The 26,699-nt window shown below is 33.7% G+C and overlaps 2 protein-coding genes and 1 pseudogene across 2 annotated transcripts in view; all 3 read left to right on the top strand.

The window, feature by feature from the left end:
• Positions 1–26,699, top strand: part of LOC147401971 (putative serine/threonine-protein kinase PBL25) — a 59,755-nt gene that overhangs the window by 6,541 nt on the left and 26,515 nt on the right. The window lies entirely within an intron of this gene.
• The window catches only part of LOC147401972 (putative serine/threonine-protein kinase PBL7), a 41,916-nt gene that overhangs the window by 6,543 nt on the left and 8,674 nt on the right, over positions 1–26,699 (top strand). The gene's annotated exons all lie outside the window — the stretch shown is intronic.
• On the top strand, positions 7,599–26,245 carry LOC147401973 (receptor-like cytoplasmic kinase 185; annotated as a pseudogene).

Below are 26,699 nucleotides of genomic sequence, written 5' to 3'. Positions count from 1 at the left end.
TCAATTTGCAAGAAAATTTTAAAAAATTCAATGTGATTTGGGGGGGGGGGGGGGGGGAGAGAGAGTTTGATTCCAAAGATTTCATAGCACTTCTGGATGATTGGGAATTTTTTACAGAAATTTCATGTCTAGGAACACTGGAACGAAATGGTGTCATAGAAAAAAGAAAAAAAGCATCGTCATATTGTATTAATTGGTTTAACCTTAATGTTTCATACCAATACTCATAAGTATCCTTTTGCTACTACGTTTATTGATCTCGGCATGTGTATTTGATGAAACTGCTTTCCCATTTATTGACTCATCATCTTTATCTGTTCCTATGCAACAAATTGGAATGATTACAAAATATCTCAATGATGGTGAATGGTTTAGATCATTTTCTCCTTTCTCTGATTCAAAAAGCGCCAGAAGTCAGGGGGAGTTATTAGGTACCACTCCTCAAGGGAACACATCTAATACAATTGAACCTATTGATTATATTACTCAAAGCACTCTTAATACTTCAAGTGGTACTCTAATTGTAGATGTCATTGTGCCTCCTATTATAATTATAAATGTTACTAATTCACCAAATTCTACAAGTGAACCTAGTGTTGGAGATGTTCCTACTTTCTTAGATGCTAATAATGTTTCCCATCCATCTTTTAATTTATCTCATGAAATAGTCACCGGTGCTATGGCTAGTGTCTTTAAATCCAATCATAAATATTAATTGATAGTTTTTCTTCAGATATTTCGTAACCAAAGAATCTGAATGCAGCCCTCAATAGTCCTTCTTGGGTTGAAGTCATCTACAATTGTTGAACAGACACGACCATTTTTCAAGGACTGAAGGAAGTTCCCTCGGATGGCAGATCCACTTCTTCAAGGGGACGTCCCAACGAGCGGATTTTATCAAGCAGTTGCTGTTGCTGCCATATGTCTCCAGGAGAACGTTGCCTTATGTCCATTGATTAGTGAAGTTGCAAATGCACTAAATTACCTGGCCATGGCCCCAGCTGACAAGAGGGGCTTTACATCTCGTCCTATTTTGTCTCCCTCTTCACCAGATAAAATGTCAAGCGACAATAAAGAGAAGTGAGATGAAGATAGCTCGGATGGATGGCAAAGAGTTGTTGTTCATTACATCTAATTTTGTCCCTCTATTAATTTCTTATACAAGCTTTCCACTATGACAATGATATTATCTTGGGAGTTGAATTGAGTTGATTGCAAATTAACCTATACGTGGGAAACAAGATTTTGAGTGAAGTATTCACCTGTCTGCCTATTTTTTGTAATTTGAAAATTGAAGGGCTCTTGTGTATCCTTGTATGAGAAATTGGATGAATTTAGAGAAATATATCCTTTTTAATTACCTTGTCATTGAATTATGTAGAGATAAATCTTTTATTTGTCCAAATGAATTAACTTGATTTACAACAATAAAGCCTCGTTCCAAAATTTTGGGATTGGCAAAATGAATTATGATCCTCCATTCCACTCTGTCCAAAGCCAACTCTCATGTTATTGACAGAAAAAGAGAGAATTCATCTGTTTTTACTATCTCCATCAATGTTCTTTGGGGTCTTGTTCTCGTTCTTTTAGGATCTTCAACTAGAATATTTTTTCGAATTGGGTTTGTAAACTATCTCAACCAACTTTCTCTTAATTCATATTTTTTATAGAATCTTTCTTGGCCTTTTCACTCATCCATCTTAACATTCTCATCTTTACTACACTTATTTTATTAAATTGGCATCTTCTAGCCAAAAGCTATTTATTATTCTCCCAAAAAATGTTCATCTTCAAGTTCTTCAACCTTTATTTTTGTCATGCCTCGAGATTAAAGCTTTCCAAATCTGAAGTTCTACTTCTTGCAGATCGAAAATGCCTCAGATTAGCTTTTTTTCTTGAAAATCGAAGTTCATTATTTTTTTGGTGAATTACTATTCCAAGTCATTGTTCATTTTAATTACTAAAACGTGAACAATCACGTTTTCATTGAAAAAAATTCCAAACCAAGTGACTATTTCGGAGGTTTAAAGTGACAATTGTCACTTTAAACTTGCGAAATAGTCACTTTAAAAACCCTTGAATTCGTTATTGTTCACATTTTGATAATTAAAATGAACATTGAGCCTGCCAGAATCGTAAATTCGTCAAAAGTTGATCACTTTTTCATAAATAAATCTTATTTTTTATCTACAAAATATCTAATTCAGAGCGGAGGATAAAACACAGGTTTATGAAAATTATTGTTGATAGAACAATGCTGGCCTATTGAAACTTCATATACCCAATTATTTAAAGATATGTCTTAGCCTCGATCACACTTGTTCGAATTGTAGATTATGATAAAATAAGAACAAAATAAAACCTTGGCAAGTAAGGATCGATCCACAGAGACAACGTTAACCTAGAAATCTTTTACTTTAAATCCAATCCAATTTTAATATTCAATTTAAAAATAGTTTTTGAAATGCAATTATATAGAAGAAAATGTTTAGAATACGATGGAGAAGTGTAGACTAATCGGATCTACCTTCACAAGTTCTATCAATGATTTTTGGTTATCTATTTATCTCGATCTACTAAACAAAGTTAATGTTTATGGATCAGAAAATCAAACAATTATTTTAGAAAAGAGATTGAAAGTATGCGATAAATTAAACTAAGATTATGAGACAAGTATTAATTATTATTCTCTATGAAGCATGGTTCATCTTGAACTTATTAAAGAATGAACCATCATAACTTGGAGAAGCAATCAATATTTAATCCAATAATAATTACTTAAAAACTATCACAATAAAACTATGGAGTAATTATGAAAATAATAAAAACACTGATAAAGTCTTGTTCCGATGTCTTCAACCGATCTAACGGAGAGTTCTAACCAATAATCATCGCAAGAACAATAAATAAAATAAAAGAGAATAGAAATGAGAGAAAATAATTCTTCTTTATTGCTCTTGATTTTGAAACGGACAGAATCTTCTTACAATCTTCAAATTAAGATAGAAAAAAAATATAAAAACCTAAAATTAAAATAATAAAAGAAGAGAAGTTGATTTCAAGAGAGATGAGATGAGATGCATTTTAATCTGGTCTCTTTTTATAGAGACCAGATTAGGGTTTCTAGGGTTTTGGGACGCTTCTGTAAACATAAAAATTACAAAATCCTAATTCAATGCGAACAATATTCAATCACAAAATTTTTATGCGAATCTCAAGGTTGGAATCACGAACTCAATCACGTTGCCCACGTTGACCAAGGTGTCGCGGTCCAAGTGGGCCCAAATGACTTGAATTTTGATACTTGGTATTGTTTCGAATCCTAAATCACAGTGGTAACTTCGAAATTTTTTGAGTCACTTTGAAACTTTACGATTTTTTCCTGTTATATGAAAATAACAGTAATTAATTCTAAAATACATCATTTTATTGAAATCAATGATAAATATGGACTAGCCATGCATTATGTCTAATAAAGAGATTTAATGTACAATTTATCCGTAAAGTACATGCAATAAGAGTTCTAGAAATCACTTTCTAGACCCTGATCAACACATCTACACAAAATATTTCCATTTCTATTTAATCTACATATCCACTTTAGACAAGATTCTAACTAGAAGTACTAAAATATATCACCAACTACCTTATACAATTCAGAGTTCTCCTTCTAACCGGTATTATATCATGCTATCCACTAATTCAGAACTACCATCAATTGGTGCCAATCCATGACTATAATTTACCACATAAACTGCCAATCAGACCTCCAAATATTCGGTCACTTAATAATAAATCCATAACTTATTTCTTTGTGGATGCAATCCCCTCTATATTCTATACGAGATCAAATTTAATGGACACATATGTACCAAGTACCAACCTAATCTTCCAAAAGGTAATTTGTTATTTTCTTTAACACCAAATCTTTTATCCCCTGAAAAATGTAGTGTGGGACGTACGTCCAACAACCCCAAAATATTCAAAAAAAAAAAAAAATATTGCTAGAACTATAGAAAAAGGAAAAAATAAATATTGAGGTCACTTCAGCCTTGTTCTATAAAAAACATATGTAAAAAACAATGGTTTTTCAAAATATGGGTTAGCGGTTTTGGATTGAGCTGATTTTTGAGATGATAGTCACTATGATGAGAAGATCATCCTCACAAAAAATCAGCTTAATTTGAAATTTCTAAATCCATCAAAAGTGATTTACAAATTATTGGTAAAAATTAACAAAAAATCGACGGTCCACATTCTAAATCACTTCTAATGGGGTTAGAAGTTTCAGATTGGACTAATTTGTTTTTCAGATGATCTTCCCATCATAGAGATCATCCTCACAAAAAATCAGCTCAATTCGAAACTTCTAACCCATATTTTGAACATTTATTAATGTTACATTGTTTTTACATATGTTTTTTCATATGTCCCTTGATCCGTCCCCTATAATAATAATAATAATAATAATAATAATAATGTGAAGCACCGATATATGTTCAAGTCACCAACAAACTCTATAAACTGAGTGCGATTTTGGCAACCCCAACTCTAGAGATCCCACATACCCATTGGTTCACGTGGCATAAAAAATTTAACAGATTTTTCTCACACGCTGTGATTTTGTTCTTCCAAAAACAACTTCAATCATTAATAGTAATTTAACGGTAACAAATAAGATTACAAAATCTTTGGAACTCTATATGAAAAAAACTATTTTTTTTTTAACAATTAATTCTTTAAAACAAATTAATACTAAAAAAATCATGGTTTCTAGTATCCATAAAAAGAGAGCTGCTACTCACGCCCCAACTTTACTTATTACAACGACCTAATTAAAAAAAAAAAAAAAGGTAAATGATTGATAATAAGTAAAAGTTGGGGCGCAAATATGAACTCTTTCTCTCTCCTCTTTAATTGGGTGTGATAAATAACTAAGAAATTGGTATGTGATAAATAAATGTCGAGTTTCTATTTTTCCAAAAATAACCTCAATGATTATACTAATTTAAAGTAATAATTGGATCGTTATTCTCACCTCTCTCTTCATCGTCCGCAATCTTCTTGATAGTATTTTTTTCCTATATAAGTTGGAACTCTAAATCTTTTCCCAATTTTTTTTAGTAGACCATACATTTTTTATTCTTATGCGCATTTTTTATAAAAGTAATGAATGTGAAGTTTATGATTCTATTAATTGTAATTGTACGAATGTCAATTTTTTATTTACAACTTGAGGATAAATTTTGAATCCTTAATACAAATATTAACCATAGTCACGATAAGTTGATTTTGGCACAACAAGAGTTACATTAATCCTTTAAGAAAATTCATTAACTGAATCAATTTACTAAACCAACTCCAAAAATAATGAGTCAACTTGTCAGTTCAGTCCGGGTCAATTTCAAATTCATCAAGTCAAGCAAAAATAAATATTTTTATTATTTACATTATTTAAAGATTTAATTTTTTTTATTTGATTTGTCTAAGTCAACTCATAAGTTGTCGACTTGACTCAACTTAAGGGAAAATAAAAACTAGTTTTAAAATAAGCCCGAAGGACTAAGAAAATCAACATTTTTTTAAGTATTAATTGGTTGAACTTGTTGGAGCTTGGAGTCTTTTTTTTTTTTTTTTCTTTTTCTTTTTTTAATATTAAGTATTATGGTTACAAAGGTTTGGCTAAAATTATAACCTCAACAATACAAAACATTATAGTACTCATTCAAACAATTTCATGTAAAAAAAGAAAATAAAAAAATTAGCAGAGAGAGAGTTTATATTTGCACCCCAACTTTTACTTATTCTCAATTATTTACTTATTTTTTTTAATTGAGGTGTGAAAAGTAAAGTTGGAGTGCCAATAGCAGCTCTCTTTTTATGGATGCAAGAAACTATGATTTATTAAGTATTAATTTTTTTTTATAGACTTAACAGTTAAAATAAAAAATAAAAAAATAGTTTTTTTTTTTTTTTTTGTGTGTGTATAATAGTAACTTCATTATTTAACACGTTTAAAGTCCTAAAGATTTTGTAATCTTATTTGTTACCGTTAAATTGCTATTAATGATTGAGTTTAGTTTTGGAAGAACAAATTCACAGTGTGTGAGAGAAAATCTGTGGACCAATGGGTATGCGGAGTCTCTAAAGTGGGGGGTCACCAAAATCGCACTCCACAAATCTCTAAACCAAATCATTTTTTTCTCACAGATCCCTCTTGCCACGCCAATCATACAAGGGTTGTTTTTTAACTAAAAAGGATACTTCTATAAATTAGAACTGCCATTCAATACACGTGATTGGTGGATGTGGGCAAATTTTTTTCCTCTAGATGTTTAATAGATTTTAAATCCATCTGTCGACAATCAATTCCTAAGTATTAAGTCCATATAAACTCTAAGTCCATGATACTTTATTTTCTCAAAGTCAACAAAACTCTAGACCTTTAATAGATTTTTAAATCCATCAGCCAACAATCATTTCAAGTACTTAATTTCTAGGTAGATTCGACGAAGTCCATATTAGTTTTCCTCATGAGTTGACTTTAAGAAAATAACTTTTAATTTCTCCCACCCAAAATACAGGTTCTCTCTCTTCTTCCAACAACATCTATGCTTCTAAAAATCTTGTAAGTTAAAATTTCATCTAAGGGTATCTTTAAATTTCAATGTTTAAGGTTTAATTTCAGTTCAAATTTATAGTGTATTATTATTATATGCTGGTATGATTTCTGATGCTCTTAAATGGAATTTATTTTTTATTTGAACCTTATAATAATTAGGAACTGTTATTATTTGGATTGTTATCTTGTTAGTTAGTAACAGCTTGAGGAGTACTGTTGATCCCATGATTCAGAAATATCAAATCGATAGAGAAAAAGTTGAAAATTCTGCAATCGATACACTAATCATTTTTATTTCGAAAATGATATATTACCGTTTCGGAATTCAAATATTTTACGTAAGTGGGAAGCAATTTATTTCTCTAGAAGCAGAATTTTTTTAAAACTACTACTAAAGTTAAAGTGGAAAACCATTTACGATTCTATAGAAGAGTGAATTTACTGTTATCAGAATTAGAAAAGAATAGTCCACTATTTTGGAAAAATTTTAATTTTTCGTGATGTAAAATAGAGAGAGAGAGAGAGAGATTTGGCTGTAGTCAATCAACTACAATATGGATCGTCCAACGACCAATAGTGGATTTGGCTTGAACCACCTTAATCAGGATGAGCTCATGAACACGTACATGCCGCCCAATAGAGAATTTGGCTTGAACCACCCTAATCAGGATGAACTCAACACATGATCTTATGGCTAACAGCGGATTTGGCTTGAACCATCATAGTGATCATCATGATCCCGACACATATATTTATCCTACCGCCAATGGTGCTGGATTAGGCTTGAGCCACAATCATACACAGGCGTCAAACACATATAAACTTACGGCCAACACTGAATTTGTCCGCAATAACCACTATGTTTGGGAACACAATACAAATAGGATAAAAATGAACAGTGGACTTCACCTCAATCACAATGTTCAAGAAGACAACGCCTTCTTCATTTAGATTTAAAACATAGGCCTACTAAGTCATGTCCATGGTCTCAAATCTTGGTATTTCTTGTTCATGGACGAGACTGAGTTTTCTCAGACGAGTCAATGAAGATTCATTGAATTTAAAAAAGAAAAATAGTTGGAATTTAGACTCAGAAGTGTTACCTAACATATCAACATTTCCATCCCCTTAAGTTTCACTCTTTTAAGTTTTTAAGGATCTTGGATATGATCTTTCTTATTGGCATTGGCTATGAATGAGCTTAATTTGATAGAAAATTAAGTTCAAGCAGACAGAATTATCAATAAATGTATTAATAAGAATGGTAAAAAATAAAAAATAAAAATAAATCCTATAGTTCAAAATTTTAATGATCCACAATTTCTTTTGTAGAGAATACTAATCAGAAGGCCACACATGAAACCAAAAACAAAAAAGAAGCCAAAGATGATAATGGAAAAATTGAAGGACAAACATTCACCTTTTGTGAGCTTGCCTCCGCAACTAAGAATTTTACGAGCAGAATTTCTATTGGGAGCTGGTGGGTTTGGAAGAGTCTATAAGGGGTGCCTTGAGAGTGGGCAGGTAATAAATGAGGCTTTTGGTTTATGAGTATATGCCATTGGGGTCTCTAGAAGATCATCTACTAGGTATGTCATCAATTCTACTAAATCTTCTAATTTCACGATATTTTATCCAAAAAAAAAATAAACATTTAAAATAATGATCTTCCTCTGAATTTGGAATAATTCAATACGCGTGACATATTTCAATATGTGTTGCATATTTGTTTGTAGATCTTTCACGAGGCCAGAAGCCGTTAGGCTGGTATACAAGAATGAAGATAGCAGCCAGAGCCGCTAATGGTTTGGAATATTTGCATGATAAGGCCAATACCCCTGTTATACATCGTGATGTGAAATCGTCAAACATTTTGTTGGACAAAGGGTTCAATCCAAAAGTCTTCGATTTTGGGCTTGCCAAGCTTGGTCCTACTGGGGATACATCGATAGTGGCAGGGCCATATGGTGTATGCAAGAAAAGGTCAGCTGAACTTCAAATCAGATATTTATAGTTTTGGAGTTGTTTTACTAGAGCTAATCACAGGGCGAAGGGCCATCGACCTCAGGAGGCCAATTGAAGAACAAAATTTAGTTTCATGGGTAATTTTCTTCCTTATTCTTTACTTTTTGTTTCCCCTTTTTTTTTACAGTAAACTGGAATTGAACCCATGACGTCAGATTGAGTTGCTTTGCAATGTGCAAACCAAGTTAGCTATGGGTGTAAGCCCTACTTTTTTATTCTCCTTGCTTGAATGTGAATCCATCAGACATTTGATTTTCTATGACCTAGAATTTGTAAATGTTGTGGATGAAACAAAACTTACTATTTTAGAGGTAGTCGATAAGAGGGCTTGTAGCTTCTAGAAGAGTTGGTGGGATGAATTGTAATCCATATGAGGTCATTCCCATCATTTTATTTTTATCGAATCTTGCTTGTTGGTTTTTAGTTAAACACCTAAAATTTCTTTGATAAACCATGGATGTTAAGCTTCTACATGCATTTTCATAATGTTAAGAGATCAACTTTACAAATGAGTGAGCCTTGCCATGTACCTTATATATCTATCCAAGTCCAACAATGCGTTCATGTCTAGTTTACATTTGAGTTGATTAAAACTGTGATTACAAATCATTTCTTTACATTGTTTCTTCAATATTTACTTGGTGTTGATGTTGTTATTTTGTTGATGAACTGGCACGACCATTTTTCAAGGACCGAAGGAAGTACCCTCGGCTGGCTGACCAATTCTTCAAGGAGACTTCCCAATGAGAGGATTCTATCAAGCAATGGCTACTGCTGCCATGTGTCTCCAAGAGGTAGCTGCCCAATGGCCATTGATTAGCGACAATGAAGAGAAGTAGATTAAGATAGTTTTGATGAATGCCAAAGAGTTGTTGCTGAAGGACTTAATGTGAAAATTGGATGAATTTGGAATATATAATATTGCTTTTTTACTACTCCATCGTTGAATTATGTCGAGATACTTCATTTTACAGATCTTACAGATATTCTTGTGTTATCAGCCAAATGAATTTTATTCCTCCATTCTACTGTTTCCAAAGCTATGTCTCATGTTATTGCGAGAGCTATATATGTTTTCACTAATTCTATCAACATTCTTAGTTCATCACGTTTTTTCTTTTTTTTTTCTTATCTTTCTTATTCTTTCCACTCATTCATCTCAATGTCATTTTTTTTTGTTACACTCATTTTATTAAATGGGGATTTAGAGATTCCTCTCCATGTTTTAGTAAATATATGAGATGCCCCTCTATCACTACGTGAAAATCCCAACTTTTTCTAAAAAAATTTGTTAGGCCTGGCCCGTCGAATTTTAAACCCGAAATTCCGCGGCCTATGGACCACGTTTTCGGTCCATTACACTCACTCTCTACCTCTCTCTCACTGTTTCTCTTTCTCTCTGCCTCTCTTACCGTTTCTCTCCATCTCTCTCACAGTCGATCGATCGACTTCTCACTCTCTGCCTCTCTCTCTAACTGTTTCTCTCTTTCTCTCTCTCACACACACTCAATCGATCGACCTCTCCATTACTTTCTCACAGTCGATCGATTTCTCTCCCTGTCTCCCTCGATCTCATCTCTAGATCGATCTTATCTCTGGAGTATGGATCGATGTCATCGCTCAATCGCTCGATTTCTCCATTTGTGATCTATTTGTCTATTATGATCTGGTTGTTTCTGTTAATGCGTCTAGTGTGAATCGACCGTGTACCAGGTGTTAGGTTGTTTGATTTTCTTTTGGTTTGGTGAGTTTTGTTGATCGATCTGTAGATAAGTTGGTGATTTGGTTGCATTTGATGTTTTTATTTGGTTTTTGTGTGAATTGAGTTGGAAAAAAGGGAAATTTTGTTAATATGCTTTGTTTTAGTTGGTTTTTTCTGGGATTTGTTTGTGGATTGAGTTGTTCTTGCTGTTCTTAGTGATATTTTTGACGATCTGTTACTTGATAAGTGATTTTTCACTGTTTTGTCTCTTTTTGAAAGGATTTGAACTCCTGAAGACGACATTCCCTCGCTTTTTATTTGTTTTTTGTGTGCTCATTTTGTTCTTTTTTATCTCAATTTCCAGTAAATTAAGTGGAGAGAGAGTGATTTTTCCTTGTTATCTCATGTTGTCTGGCTTCACTTGTTTTCAATTGGCGTCTTTTCTCCAAATCAAATTGGAACCAAGGCGATCATCCTAAAAATCTTCATTTTTCTGCAAATGTGTCTCTTACCTTTCACATTTATGGCTTGTTTGGTTGTTTGAATCGGTTAATTTTAAAGGTGTCTCCAGATGTGTCTCTTACCTTTCACATTTTTCTGCAAATGTGTCTCTTACCTTCTAAACATTTTAACCAGTAGAAAACCTGAGTTCTGATTTTTTTTCCTACTGATGTTATTATCAATATATCTTATTTCAGTTGCATTCTGAAACATCACAATATAATGTGTGGGTGTTTGGGGCCGATTAGATCTGCTTTCATGTGTATATTTTGCATTAGTCCTATGTAATATTAACTTCTCTGCTTTAATTTATTTATGAATATTTGCAATTTCAGATAAAGAAAAGAAGATGCACTAGAAAAGGTTTGCAAAGCAAAGTAGTGAGTGATAATGAGGTCATAAAGATGCTTCTTAGAATCTGTCATAGCTTTCTAAAGGAGATGAGAAGAAAGGTGAGAGTATGTCATGTTTCATTTTTTTAATTAGTTTTAGTGATTTTTGGTGTCACCCTTCATTTTTTGTGGAGGAGATGGCTAAGCTATGTTGATTCTTAGTCCACCACATTTTAGTAGGTTTAAATATTCCTAATTACGGATTGACCCATTTTATAAAGTGTGTGGATCATATTGGATCGTTGATTTTATTCATTGAGTCCCATGCCTTGATCACAATGCGTAGTTGCATTGGCGGTATGGTGCCATTAATTATTAGAGATCATGTTCAGAGGCCACTGGTGGTTGCAGCTACATATGCTCACCCAATTTCTATTAGGCAACTAGTGGCTGTAGCTAGAGATGCTCACCTAATTTTTATGAATAATGATGAATGCACGTGATAAATCACACGTGACTGATATAGCAATGTCATAGAACAGGATATCTTTTTTCTTGTGTATCCCAAATAAAAAAAGATCTATAAAGGATTATCTTATACCCCACAGTCAAAGCATTTTAGCCATTCATTTTAGATCAATCTTAGAATTGTAGACATTCATATTCATAGATTTGGGTTTATGATTGTATTCCAGGCTGAGCATAACATCCTTATGCATCCATTTCATATGTTAGGTGTAGCTGGTGTTTTCGGCCGCCCCCTTTTCAGTGCTATGCATTGTTCCTTGCAAACCTCAAGTTTGAGCAGGGAAACCAATGAAAATGAATCCTCTAATAAGGTTGCAGATTTGGTGAAGAGATTTAAACGGATGAGCAGGTCTTGAGTTTTGAGTCTACCTTTGATTTCTAGCCAAGCATTGAAACATTTGCAAGAAACGGATTTTCTAACCCAAATAATTTTATGATTCATTGTACTACCTGCAGGCCGAATAGCTTTAACAACATAAGACTTATTACCCTTTGTTAGAATCTGGAAAGAGGGATATGAGCTAAGTTATCCCAAATTCTTTCATTTTTACTGTTAGAGCCCAAGGCGGAGGGCCAATCTCCATTGATGATAATAGAGGACACTTCGACGCCACTTTGGGGGAGAGATTGATTGTGCTAGCATGGATAAAGTGTTCAAAGAGAAATGCTTTGGGGTGCTAGGGGTCTTCCAAAGGGACTTCCTTTCCGTTTCCAATTATATGGTAGATGAAGTTTTTTTGTTTGGTCTCGAGAATGCAAAATCTCTCCATGCCCAAGAGCAGTTGCGGGGGATTGTTGATGAGTATGGACCAGATTTTTTTTGGGGTGTTTCAATAGGTTCTTTGACTTATTTCTAAGTTCTAGTCCATTAGCCCATAATGAGTCTTAGAAGCAGCTATAGGAATTGTATGTTTTCGAATGGCAGCAGAGTTTCAAGTTGATAACTTGCAACCAAGATATGTGGTAGGGAAGATTAAGATATGTGCTAGAACAATGGATCTGTCTGTACGTATCCATTCACTTGAAACTCATCTGCTTCCATTTCCACTTTCCATGAGTATGCCCGGCTTTTTTCCACCTGTTCAGTGGTCCTTGTTAGTTCTGAATTTCGAATGGTAGTCAAGGTTTCCCCATCTTGTTCTGTATTTTATCTATCGCATTTTCTTTGACTGTAATATAATGTTGTTGCATGGATTTTATCCTTCTTACCAGGGAGAGCTTTTTAATAAGATATTTTCTAAAATGTGTTATGAAGTTGGTAACTTGTCATTTCTCCTGAACTTCTATTCATACCAGATCTGGAGGCCGAACAAACGTTGGTGTTTCATTCTCTTGTGATTTTATTTCTTCTGGCATCTTCTCACAGTCAATATCATATAATGTATCGGGATCGTTATGGGTGGTTTCTGATCCTCCTCTTGCTCTTGGAGTGCCAATCACTTGGATCCTTCCACCTTTTTATACCACATCAAATATTTTACCTGCATCAACGGGCTCGTACAATTAATTGGATTCTTACAGTCGCAAAGGGACTATTATTTACTCTTTATTGAGACCTTACGGTGGAAAGAATGAAGAGATTCAACAGGATGCTATTTCTGTTAATGGGAGTAGAATAAAGACAAGGGAGAGTAATAATCTTGGTTGCATTCAGGCAAAAGATCGAACAACTGGAAGAACTGAAATTGCATCTTGTGTAAGGGTGGCAGAGGTATGTCTACTTATGTTATCCACGGCTCTTACATGATGTGATGTATGTAACTATTACAGTAGTGTTATCGTTCTGCTGTATCTGTTAAATTTAACTATGTTTCGCTGTTCTCATCTCAGTTTTTATATATGTTAGAAACCTGTGTTGAAAATTTTGAATCGCTGTATTACGTCAATATTTCATGGTTATGCTTAGTAGTTCTTCTAATGACTAATAAACCAAGTCAAAGGCAAAAACAAAAAATGAATGGGAGAAGAAAATGTGATCCTATGAACTGAAAGTTCATTAAATTGGATCTGGTCAACATTTTAAGTATTTTCCCAAACTTGTTAACATCCATGTTTTGCGAAGCCAAAGTTTCTAAAGCAATAAATCTTACTATCTATCATGTTTACGAGACACATAATTGTGCAATAAATCTTATTTTCTTTGATGTTTTCGAAACACACATAATTGTGCACAACAAACTTCCTTTCAGTATAGTCAAGGCGAGGCACGCCTCGAGGTGGGGCAGACCGAAATCACTGTCATACATATCAGCCGGGGCAGTGTGAGCGAGGTATAGCAAGGCACATTTCTTGACTTTGCCTCAGTCAAGGTGCAAGGTGCACAAGGCGCATGCCTCACTAAAAGTTGAATAAAATAAATGTATTTAATTTAAATAAGACACCAATTTCTGATTTGATTGTATAATCTTTACGTAGATTTATTTGGAAAGTACAATTTTTTACCATTAAAAATGTCTAATTTTGCATTTTGTCATTGTTTAAATTTTCTTGACAATGAAAAACTAAGTATACATATAAAACTAAGTATATGTCTCCAGTCTCCTTTTGACCTGCATATCAGGCATTTCCATTATCTTTTTGATATTATAATTTCTTACATGGAAATAGCTATACGCCTTGAGGAAATTTGTGAGCCTTTTCTATAACTTGTTCTCAATGTAAAACCCGCAGTCTAATTTCTTGACATTATTGGATTGGTTTAAATTCTTATTGTGTGGGTGCTTTATTTTATGACTAGGTGGCTCAAATAAGAGTAGGTTCTAAGGACTTTCCTTGCCATGTGGTTGACCTTGCTGTTGGTGCTAAACTTGAACTTGAACTAAACTATCGTGATGCTCTAGGTATTTATAGTTCAACAATTTAAATCAATTGTTAACCATTTATCTTTATGTATTCTGACTTTGGGGCTTCACCATATTTGATTAGGAAACCCCTTTCATGAAGCTTATGATGTGGTTCAATTTGATGCTGAGACTAATTATCCAGATGTTGTGACCATTAATGACACACGTGATAGCTCCGGAAATATTCACCTCAAGGTTTGCTGGCATCGTTATAATTTTATGCAGCTTCTGAATTCTCTCATGGTTCAAAAAACATGCAATCAGGGAGGAATCACGCTTTGGACTTCCTGGCATCTTTGTTACCTTTTTTCTATAATTATCTTGATATTCATTCACTTTCTCACTTTCTCATCTTGAAGACATGCACATCATTTCTGTCTATATCAATTTAAGCTCTTCCTGTCTATTTGATCCAACTCTCAACTCCTTTTCTTTTTGTTATTCTGATTGAAGGCAATTCGCCATGGTAGAGCTCTTATACGGATATCAATTCACAACAGTCCACAGAAGTCAGACTATGTGATGGTACTTTATTTCTTCATTTTCTAACTCTTTACATGTCTTCTACAGCAATCAATGTTTCTATTTGTTGATCTTTCGTATTTCGAAATGACGTGTGTGTTTCCATTTGTAGCATATGAGAAAAAAATGATTTTTTATTTGCTATTTGTTTGAAATTTACTATTTTCAGATTTCAGTTGGTGCTCATTTATACCCTCGGAATTCAGTCGTTTTCGTGGGTCATTATCTTAACTTCAGTATTGAAGGTAGTGGTTTTGTTTATATATACATATTTCTTGTTTTGTTATGACATAACTCAACCAATTTGTTTTATCAATCTCTTTAGCTTGAACCACCCCAGTCCAGTACAACAATTATGATGCTCTCTAGCACTGCAGATGTTGTTTTCCCAATGATACTTGGTATGCAAATGTTTGGTGGAATGTACAAGTGTTGCAGCATTTGTTTTTCATGAAATGTTATTTATTTGGAAATATAGGTAAAACGCTGGAATTAGAAGAGAAATCTAGGGGGGGGCATGGAAGAAGGTATCTTGGACTTATTTAATTATTATCCAACACTATATCATTGGCTACATTAAGTCTGACTACTAGTTGAGTAGTTGGGAGGACTAAAGAGCCAGTAGAGCCACCATTGGGGAAAATAATAATTTACTTGACCAAGAATGGAGAGCAGACCCTTGGGGGAGTTGAATTCAAACACAATTAGTTGGGCCCCTTGTTAGCAATCTGCCGTTTTATTAGTAAAAAATTCACAAATTTTTTTTCTTCTTCAATGAAAGTATTATTCTCTGGAATAATTCACGTATTTTAAGTTAAAAAAAAAATAATACACATTTTTATCAATCTCATGAATGTTTAGGGAAGTATTGATTTGGTAGTAGCCCCATTAGAAGACAATTTCCAAGAAATTGTTGGGTTTTGACAATTTCTGTTAAATGACACAACATATTTGAATCAGGAGTAAATCCTTAAATCTACAAGAAAACTAGAGAAGAAATCTTCTTCTTTTAGGATTAAATCCTTAAATCTACAAAAGAAGCTGGAGTAGAAATTCCCAAAAGAAAACAAATTCAATTGATATTAATAATTGCTTGTATAAACTGTTTGCAGTTGTTTATGAGGAGTTACAACCATTGTTGTTGAAAACAGGACCGACGGTGCAGACAACAGTCTTTGTTGCAGTAGTTGTTGTTGAGGTATAAAGAGATTATGAGTTAAGGACCAAAGCAAACACTCAAAACAGTTGCAGAAGACAAAAATAGGGACACTCCTATTTATGAGGTAAGATCAAGCTTCTTTATTTGACTGTATTTAAAGCATATTTTTGAACGTTAGTATAGTTGCTTCACACTAAGGGTATGTTTGATTGCATGGAAAATCACTTTCCTTGGAATTTGAAATCCATGAAAAATTAGTTGTGGAAAATAGGTAGGGTTGGAAAATCAAATTCCATTATTTGATTTCACTTGGATAAAATCATGGAAAAAATATGAGAAAAAATAAGAAGAGGAGAAGGAGGATGTGGCAACGACGAGGGCAATGGTGGCGGTGGCTGCTACGACGACGATGGTGGAGGCGGTGGCGGAGGAGGTGAGGGATGGAGAAGAAGAAAAATAAGAAGAGAGAGAGAGAAGGTGGTCGGAGACGGAGTCGACGGCGACGGCGATGGTGACGACGGCGATGACGACGACGGCAAGGTTAGTGTAATGGTGGTGGTGATGGTAGTGGTGGTGGTAGGGAATAATTGATGATGGAAAACATGGGTGGATTTCATTTTCCCACCCATATGGGTGGGAAAGTGAAATCCATGATTTAGTGGACTTTTTGAATGGGGTGGAAAATGAATTCCATTTCCATGTGCAATCAAACACTTGAAAAATGTCATTTTCCATGGAAATTGATTTTCCACCTTATTTTCCATGTGCAATCAAACATACCCTAAGTTCAAACACATTCTTGTGAGATGACATGCGTCCATCCTAAACTAGGTGTAAAAACACTCCACACTAACATTTTTAAGCATTATACCTCTTAATGCAGCGCCCAGCTATTGGATTTGGCCATGTCACTTCTGCCTGGTTTGGTTGCCAAAGAGATTGATTTATTGTTTCTTGCAATGAAATGCTGCATGCAGGAGGATGTGCTGGAAATGGCGAAAAAGGCCAAGGAAAAAAGCGGCACGTGAAGCACAAGGGTTCATTCCCCAATCTACAACGATAACAACACCGACCTCCACCAAAGATGTTGCCGATCCAGTAATTTCAATATCATTTGCTCTTATTTAGTTTAATTATTGTCAGTTATTTGTAGCTTCGACAGAATTTTTGATCTTAACAAAGAGGTTTTCATGTATATTAATTTTGGGTTATTTAGTTCAATTTGGAACTTGTTTTATAATTTTTCTTTTGTTTTATCTTTTTCTGATTTTTTTTTATTATTTCGTTAATTGTGATTGGTGAATTAGAGGACCGTGCTATTGTTTGTTAAACCTCCAAATTTGACGGTCATACTCTATGGATTTTTTTTTTTTTTTTTTTTAATTCCATTCTCCAATAATTTGATAGTCCAGGGCCGTCAAAAAAAAAAATTCTACAAGAGAATATTTGACGGGCATGTTTGACGGGAGGGTCCGTCAAATTTCTCAAAATTTGACGGGCGAAGACCGTCAAATATTGGCCTTTTTCACATAGTGTATACATCCACTGTATACGAGATTCTAATCAGAACATCTAAAATAACTCACCAACTATCTTATACAATTCATAATTCGCCATTAAGCCTGATATTATGTCATTATATAACTAATTTACAATTACCATCCATTGTTGCCATTCCATAGCTATAATTTACAACATAAGCAGCCAATCAGACCTCTAGGTCGATCTTTGGTCACTAACACTAAATTCATAACTCATTTCTTTATCAATGTAATCAACTCTATATCACCTGCCCTGAATCTAGACTGCAATAGGAAGGTGAGATGGGAAACCCATTAAGAAACTCGATACTTATAATAGGGTTCTGAATTAAAATGTGCCTCATTGAAACAATTCATGTAAAACGTACAAAATCTTGATAAAGAATTTTTCTCACATTTTGAATTCACAATTTAAATAGTAGTTCCATATCACAATTTAGTGCAATTGACAATGAAAATTGCAAGGGCGGTGAAAGTCGCTACCCCTCCCTCCCTCCCTCCCTTATTGGCCAGGTGAGTCATGTGCTCTCCTACTTGGGAAATCGTTACCTTTGGGTCATTGTGTGGATCCCAACTCTCCTAATTGGGAAGCAAGCTTATGATATCTGATGCAAGGTGCCCACGTGGATTACCACCTCTAGATTTCATGGAAAAAATCACAATTTTTTTTTTTATTTTTATGAGCTTGATCCAAAATGTTGAAAATGAATGGTTACCAAACAACCAAATTTAAAATTCAAAGTCAACAGTGCAAAATAATTTCAAAAAAAAAATTAATACATAGAATTTCGTCCTCTATAACCATGGGACCTCGAATCATGATTTTGAATGTCATAAGATGATGCAAAAAGGAAATTTTCTTTTTTTCGTCGTGGGAAGGAGAGAGAAATTTTCTCTCTTTATTATTTTGTCTTTTTAGCCACATGGCAATCACCCTGGGGGTTGTGAGTCAAAAATCACGCCTCCACCCTAGTTGCATAGGATTTGAACTATTTAAAGAAAAAAAAGAATAATTATAAATAGAATAAAAAAAAAGATACTCTATAACCCACCAAGGGTTAGTTGAGATGGTAAGGCATGACTAGGTTTACTCTCTATGCAGTATGCTCAAGTCTCTATATGTCCTTCCACATAAATAAAATAAGCTCAATTGCATATATAGAACCACAGATACAAGAAATGTGTCCCGAGGAAAAACTCTTTGGTTAGGTACACATGACACGTCAATTGAGTGAATTTTGAGTGTGTATTTTAGTCAGTTTATTACTAATAAAAAAGGATAATGATAAATAATACTAAAACAATTCGTGTTTAAAATAAATGGCTCCTAAACAAGTTGTGCACACATCCCTATGTATTTTAAATCCAACCAAAACATGACGCTTAGGCATCGTAGGACTCGTCCTAAAAAAGAAAAAAAAGAAGACCAATGGACAAACACATCACTAACAGACTCTACTCTTCGCCACCTAATCCAACATAGTGTCCAGACCTTATATACAATCATACATTGTTGAATCCGTCAGCCCGCACTAGATCCAAAAAAAAAAGTACTTAATTTATTGGTAGCTTTGAGAACTTCGCCTTTGCTTTCTTTCATGATGGGCCTTGTAGAAAATAAATTTTAATTTGTCCTACAAGTTTAAGTTATATACATGGGGCATCCCCCACCCAAATACTCTCTCTACTTCCATCTTCTGCTTCTGTACATATCTTGTAAGTTAAAATTGCATCTAAGGGTATTTTTAAATTACAATTTTAATTTTCAGTTCAAATGTGCATTATTATATATTTTTTTTCTTCGATAGGTTAGTATGGTTTCTAATGCTTTTAATGTGTATGATCAAGATAAATGGATTTTCTGATTTATTTAACTGTTATTTAGATTGTTCTCTTCTTGAAAGTGCTAATTTAATTTGCAAAATTAGTAAAGGTTTGATCAGTAACCTTGTGCCCGTTGAGCACAAAAGAGGAGGGGTGGGGGTGGATTGTTAAATTAATAGAGAAATGTTGAAATTTTAACAAATGATATACTTTTAATTTTAATTTTGAAAATGGTACACTAGCATTTTCGGAATTATAACAGTTTGTGTGAGAAAATAAATTTTGTTTTATAAAACAAAATGCTTTTATAATTGATCACTAAAATGAAAGTCGAAAAATATTATGATGAAAATAGTTTTTTCTCCATTTACATAAAATATTTTAATTGAAAATGGTAATTTATCATTTTTTTTTTTAAGTTTCAAATTTCAGTACATATTTTGATGAATCAGCAAGAAAGAGAGAGATTAATGTGAGTCATGGCGATTGTATATCATCTATGTCATACTTCCTTCTATGTACCATGCCATAAATACTCTTTCTGATATAATATTTAATGGTGCTCATGTCATTTGTTTTATTAAAATATTTTTTATATTACTTAAATCTAAACAAAATATGCATAATATAATTGAAAATAAGAAATAAACAGAAATAAATTTTATTTTATATAAATGTTAATGTCAATTATATAATCACTTTAAAGTGATCTATTTTAAATATATAAAAGATTTCCCCAAAAACATCTTGATAATATGTTTTCTGTAAGTTTTTTATGATAATCTTTTTGTTAATAGAGTAGTACTAATGTTTTTTAATCACACTAACTGTTTTTTAACTCTTTCTCTAATCACTAAGTACTTGACTTTTATGTGTTATTCATCGTTCAAGTATTTTTCATTGTTAGAGAAGAACATAACTGCGGTATTATCATAATATATAGGAACACATGGGGGACATGTTGACATAGTGATACACATGCCATAAATGTATTTTCTCCAAAATATGACTAAAATGCATATATGGACATGCATGTGCCTCCACGTTCATGTGTCCCCTGAGGTCACTCTAGTACAGTTCTTAATTTAACCCTAAAGGAAAATGCTGAAATAATATTAAAATTGACATTGATTCTCACATTACTCAATTAATAAACACTAACACTTTCACTAAGTTAAAGGATGAGAAGCATTAGACACATCACCAAGAAACTCTTCTCTTCCTCATGTTTGATAACTTATATCCATTAGATCTAAGCTCTTAGAAAATAGTTTAAATAAAACAATTAGAAATCATTCTTAAGAGTTAAGACAATGCTATAATCAATGGATGCACATCACCAATCAAATTGATCTTTTGTGTGTAGATTCACCAAGAGATGGACCACATATTCATATGGTTAATAGATCACAACAACAACAAAACAAAAAGTTAAAATTAAAAAAACAAAAAAACAAAAAAAAAATTACCACGTGGTATAAAAATGGGGTGCATGCCACATGACCTTGGTTTGGAACTGACACCGTTGTACCCAACCAAAAAGTACTTAATTTCTATGTAGCTTTAACACAAAATCATCCAAAAAGTACTTAATTTCTGGGTAGCTTCGACGAATTCCGTATTCATTTTCATATATATATATATATATATATAGGATCAGGTTCAAACGACAACCATATAGACAACCATATAGACAACGCGTTTTGTCTTATATGGGCAAAAATGTTTGGAATGGGCTGATTTTTTGTGAGGATGATCTCTATGGTGAGGGGATCATCCTGGCAAAAAATCAGCCCATTCCAAAACTTCTAGACCGTCCGATTTTTGTTGAAAAATTATAGACCGTCCAATTTTTGTAAATCAATTTTGATGGGGTTAGAAGTTTTGGAATTTGATGATTTTTTGCCAGGATGATTCTCTCATCACAGAGATCATCCTCACAAAAAATCAGCCCATTCCAAACATTTTTGCCCATATAAGACAAACACGTTGTCTATATGTGTGTCGCAATGTGTGTTGCAGGAACCCGACCCACATATATATATATATATATATGGAGGAATCTCCCACACAAATACAGGTTCTCTCTCTCTCTCTATCTCTCTCTCTCTCTAGCTCCAACGACATCTTCTGCTTATACACACATATCTTGTAAGTTAAAAATGCATTTAAGGGTATCCTTAAGCAATGTTTAATTTCAGTTCAAATATGAGGGTTTCTTGTTATTATTATTTATTATTATTATTATTTTATAAGCCAATTTTTTTTTAAAACTATTTTTATTAAAATTGTAACGAGAAAAATATTTATGATTTATATAATAATTTTTCTTACTTATGTAAAATATTTTAATTTCAAAAATAGTAATTTACCATTTTCGGAATTAAAATGAATAGTTTACAAATTTCAACGCATCTTTTTGTAAATCAGCAAAAGAAAAAAAAAAAAGAGTGAGTGATATTTTTTGTTTGATGGTAAAAAATTCATAGTAGTTGAGTGATTTTTGTTTGAATTTTTGCCTTTTTCACCATTTATATTTTGGGTCGTGATAATCTGACTTAGGCATGTGGCACACTCAATCGACTTATCTCACATGACAGGCTTGCAAATCGTAGATGTGTTCTCGTCCGGATACAAAACTGCACCTTTTTATGAGGAACCATAGTTTTGTATCCCGAGGAGAGTACATCTACGGTTCTCAAGTTTGTCACGTCAAGTAAATCGATTGAATTGCCACATGGCTAAGTCAGATTATCAGTACTCTGATATATTTTTTTTTTCAGTTTTCGCTAGTTAAGGTGTATTCTTTTTTCTTCTTTGCAGATTGAGCCTTCTAATTATAAAAATATGGTACCGAAATAGATCCTAATCAACCCCAATATTAGATATCTACTATACATTAATATGGATAGTTCAACTACCACTAGTGGATTGGGCTTGAACCACCAAATTGATGAGTCCAGCACATTTAATAATCTTACGGCCAACAGTGGTTTTGGCTTGAACCATCGCATTGATCATCAGCAGCTCGACACATATATTAAGCCTACGGTCAACAGTGATGGATTTGGTTTGAGCCATCGCTTTGATCATCAAGAGCTCAACACATATTATAATGTTACAACGAACAGTGGATTTGACTGCAATCACTATGTTCAGGAACAAATCACAAATAGGATAACCGTGAACAGCGGACTTGACCTCAATCACTACGTTCAAGAAGACAACATGGAAGGTATGATTTGTTTCATTTTCAAATCTACTAAATATATGTTCTTTTTTTTTTTTTGGTAGTGTAATCTTTAAAATCCTATAATCAATATTTTAAATTACAAAGAAGCTCTTTGGATACATATGAAACTGCTCGTACCTTCTTCTAATTTAATTGTTTTTAAAAAAAAGACAGAACTAAGTAAGATTTCGAATCTTACTAAGGCCATCAAGCTCAAATATGTATCAAATTGGCAATCCAACACCATAGCCCTCTTGATTTCATGAAAACACTCAGATCCTAAAAGAAAATTGATTTTTTTTTTTTAACTTGATCCAAGGTTTTAAGAATAGATGATTACCAAACTCCCATCGAACTCCCAAATTTAAAATTAAAATGGCGCAGTGAAAAATAACCTTTATAAAGTTCATAGAATTTCGTTCTCTACGTCACTGACATTGAATCATGTTTTTGGAAGCCACAAGGTGAGCTCAACAACCCATTAGTAAGGCCAGACTTACCCAAATAAGATAAACTTATACACCCAATTTAATGAGATATTTGCGCGTGATTTTCCATGTTGTACTCAAACATAGGAAAAGGATTTGCCAGATAATTATTCTCCCTGCGATCGAACATGACCTAAGATTTTCAAGGTTCCATTGGTGTTTTCAAGGTTCCATATCTAAGAATTCAAAAAGAATTTATTGGTTTATCGACTCATAAATTGCTTTTCGTGTTTCTCAGCCCATGAGAAGAAGGCGTCAAAGAGAATAAATAGTAGCAAGAGGTTACAGTTGCCACCAGCTTCTCGTAAAGAATCCATTTCACCGTTCGGTGAGTAATTGGTTTGCCTTGGCATATATGGAAGAGAATAATACTCAAAACCGTTCCTTAAAAAATACTGACTTCTATTAGTTCGAATGTGTTCATATCTACTCTCACTACCTCCAACAACGTTTGTTTTGGTGCAAAAACAAATCATAGCTTTTAAGGTGTAACTTTTGGTCTGGACATCTGTTTAACTATTACTATATCCCCCTCCCCTAGTCCAACATCATTTCATAATGCATCCCATACAAAATTTTCACTATCGGATGATCTAAGATTTTATGTTTCCTTGCAACTTGTAAAGTTATTTGTGCACAACTGGTTTCCATAAAATGAGACTCAATTCTTTAGAAAAAGGAAAAAAAAAAAAAAATCAAATTCAATTATAATCACTTTCGAAACACAAGTCATAATAATCTTACTCCCTCTTGTGGCATACTCAAAATACTCTCCTGGCATGGCATGTGCTAGAACCATATATTTTATGCATCGGGATACACATCTGCACATCCCCATAAATATGTGCAGTTGTGTATACCGACGAAAAAGATCTATGGTTCTAGCATATGCTACACCAAGACAGCAATTTTAGCATGCCACGTGGCGGGGTCAGAAAATCATTACTCTTCGAAAAACTTCATGATGAGCAAACATTTTCCTTCCTTTAGGTTCATTCTTCTTAGTTTGTAAGGCACTTGGATATGATCTTTCTTACTGGCATTGGCTATTAATGAGCTTAATTTGATCGAAAACTAGGTTTGAGCAGACATAATTATTATAAACATCGATTGAGAAGTGTAAAATTATTTGGTCATTAAAAACTTATTGATCCACACTTTGTTTTGCAGAGAATCCTAATCAAGAAACCTCACCTGAAACCCAAAACAAAAAAGAAGCCAATGACAAAGACGATAATGGACATATTACTGCAGTAACGTTCACCTTCCGTGAGCTTTGCTTGGCAACTAAGAATTTTCGACCAGAATGTCTATTGGGTGCTGGTGGGTTTGGAAGAGTGTACAAGGGATGCCTTGAGAATGGGCAAAATGAGGACTAAATTTACTACTATGAATTGAGTTGAGAGTGCTTCATGGACCGAAGAAGATTCCCTCAACTGGCAGATCCACTTCTTCAAGGGGACTTCTCAATAAAAAGTTTGTATCAACCGCTCGCTGTTGCTGCCATGTGTCTCCAATAGGAGGCTACCCAACGTCCCTTGATTAGCAATGTTGCAATTGCATTAAGTTTCCTTGCTGTGGCCCCAGCTGATGAGGGGGGCTCTGCATCTCTTCCTCTTTTGTCTCTATCTTTACCAGATAAAATGTCAAGGGACAATAAAGAGAAGCGAGATGAAGATAGCTCGGATGAACACCAAAGAGCTATTGTTGAAGCTATAGAGTGGGATTCGAATTCAATCAAAGAAAACAACAGGAGATCCAGTTGGATGTGTTGCAAATAAGTTTGTGTCTCCTCATCAGCTGGATGTGTTGCAAGTAACATTGGGAGGTAGCGGACCTTCAAATTGGATATTTATAGTTTTGGAGTTGTTTTACTAGAGCTAATCACAGGGTGAAGGGCCATCGACCTCAGGAGGCCAATTGAAGAACAAAATTTAGTTTCTTGGGTAATTTTCTTCCTTGATCTTTACTTTTTGTTTCTCAGTTTTTTTTTTTTTTGTGGGTATACTGGACTTGAACCCATGATGTCAGATCGAGTTGCTTTGCAATGTGCAGACCAAGTTAGCTATGGGTGTAAGCCCTACTTTTTTATTCTCCTTGCTTGAATGTGAATCCATCAGACATTTGATTTTCTATGAACTGGAATTTGTAATTGTTGTGGATGAAACTAAACTTACTATTTTAGAGGTAGTCGATGAGAGCACTCGTAGCTTCTAGAAGAGTTGGTGGGATGAATTGTAATCCTTATGAGATCATTCCCATCATTTTGTTTTTATCGAATCTTGCTTGTTGGTTTTTAGTTAAACACCTAAAATTTCTTTGATAAACCATGGATGTTAAGCTTCGACATGCATTTTCATAATGTTAAGAGATCAACTTTACAAATGAGTGAGCCTTGCCATGTACCTTATATATCTATCCAAGTCCAACAATTCGTTCATGTCTAGTTTACATTTGAGTTGATTGAAACTGTGATTATAAATCATTTCTTTACATTGTTTCTTCGATATTTACTTGGTGTTGATGTTGTTATTTTGTTGAGCAGGCACGACCATTTTTCAAGGACAGAAGGAAGTACCCTCGGCTGGCTGATCCACTTCTTCAAGGGGACTTCCCAATGAGAGGATTCTATCAAGCAATTGCTACTGCTGCCATGTGTCTCCAAGAGGTAGCTTCCCAACAGCCATTGATTAGCGATGTTGCAATTGCACTAAATGTCAAGCGACAATGAAGAGAAGTAGATTAAAATAGCTTTGATGAATGCCAAAGAGTGGTTGATGAAGTAATAGAATGGGATTCAAATTCAAACGAAGAAAATGACTGGAGATTCCATTTCATATATGTTATAAAATGAAGGACTTATGTGAAAATTGGATGAATTTGGAATATATAATATTGTATTTTTACTACTCCATCATTGAATTATGTCAAGATACATCATTTTACAGATCTTGCAGATATTCTTGTGTTATCTTCTAAATGAATTTTATTCCTCCATTCTATTTTTTCCAAAGCTATGTCTCATGTTATTGAGAGAGAGAGAGAGAGAGAGCTATATATGTTTTCGCTAATTCTATCAACATTCTTAGTTCATCACGTATTTTTTTATTTTATCTTTCCTATTCTTTGCACTCATTCATCTCAACGTCCTTTTCTTTGTTACACTCATTTTATTAAATGGGGATTTAGAGATTCCTCTCCATGTTTTAGTAAGTATATGAGATACACCTCCATATATCCACTGTAGACAAGATTCTAACCCCAACATCTAAAATAACTCACCAACTATCTTATACAATTCATAATTCGCCATTAAGCGGATATTATGTCATTATATAACTAATTTACAATTACCATCCATTGTTGCCATTCCAAAGCTA

Source organism: Akebia trifoliata, chromosome 5 (assembly GCF_017979445.1).
Source record: "Akebia trifoliata isolate Shusen 1 chromosome 5, ASM1797944v1, whole genome shotgun sequence".
Taxonomy (NCBI): Eukaryota; Viridiplantae; Streptophyta; class Magnoliopsida; order Ranunculales; family Lardizabalaceae; genus Akebia; species Akebia trifoliata.
The sequence above is the reverse complement of the archived record's forward strand: the minus strand, read 5'-3'. Positions and strand labels throughout refer to the sequence as shown.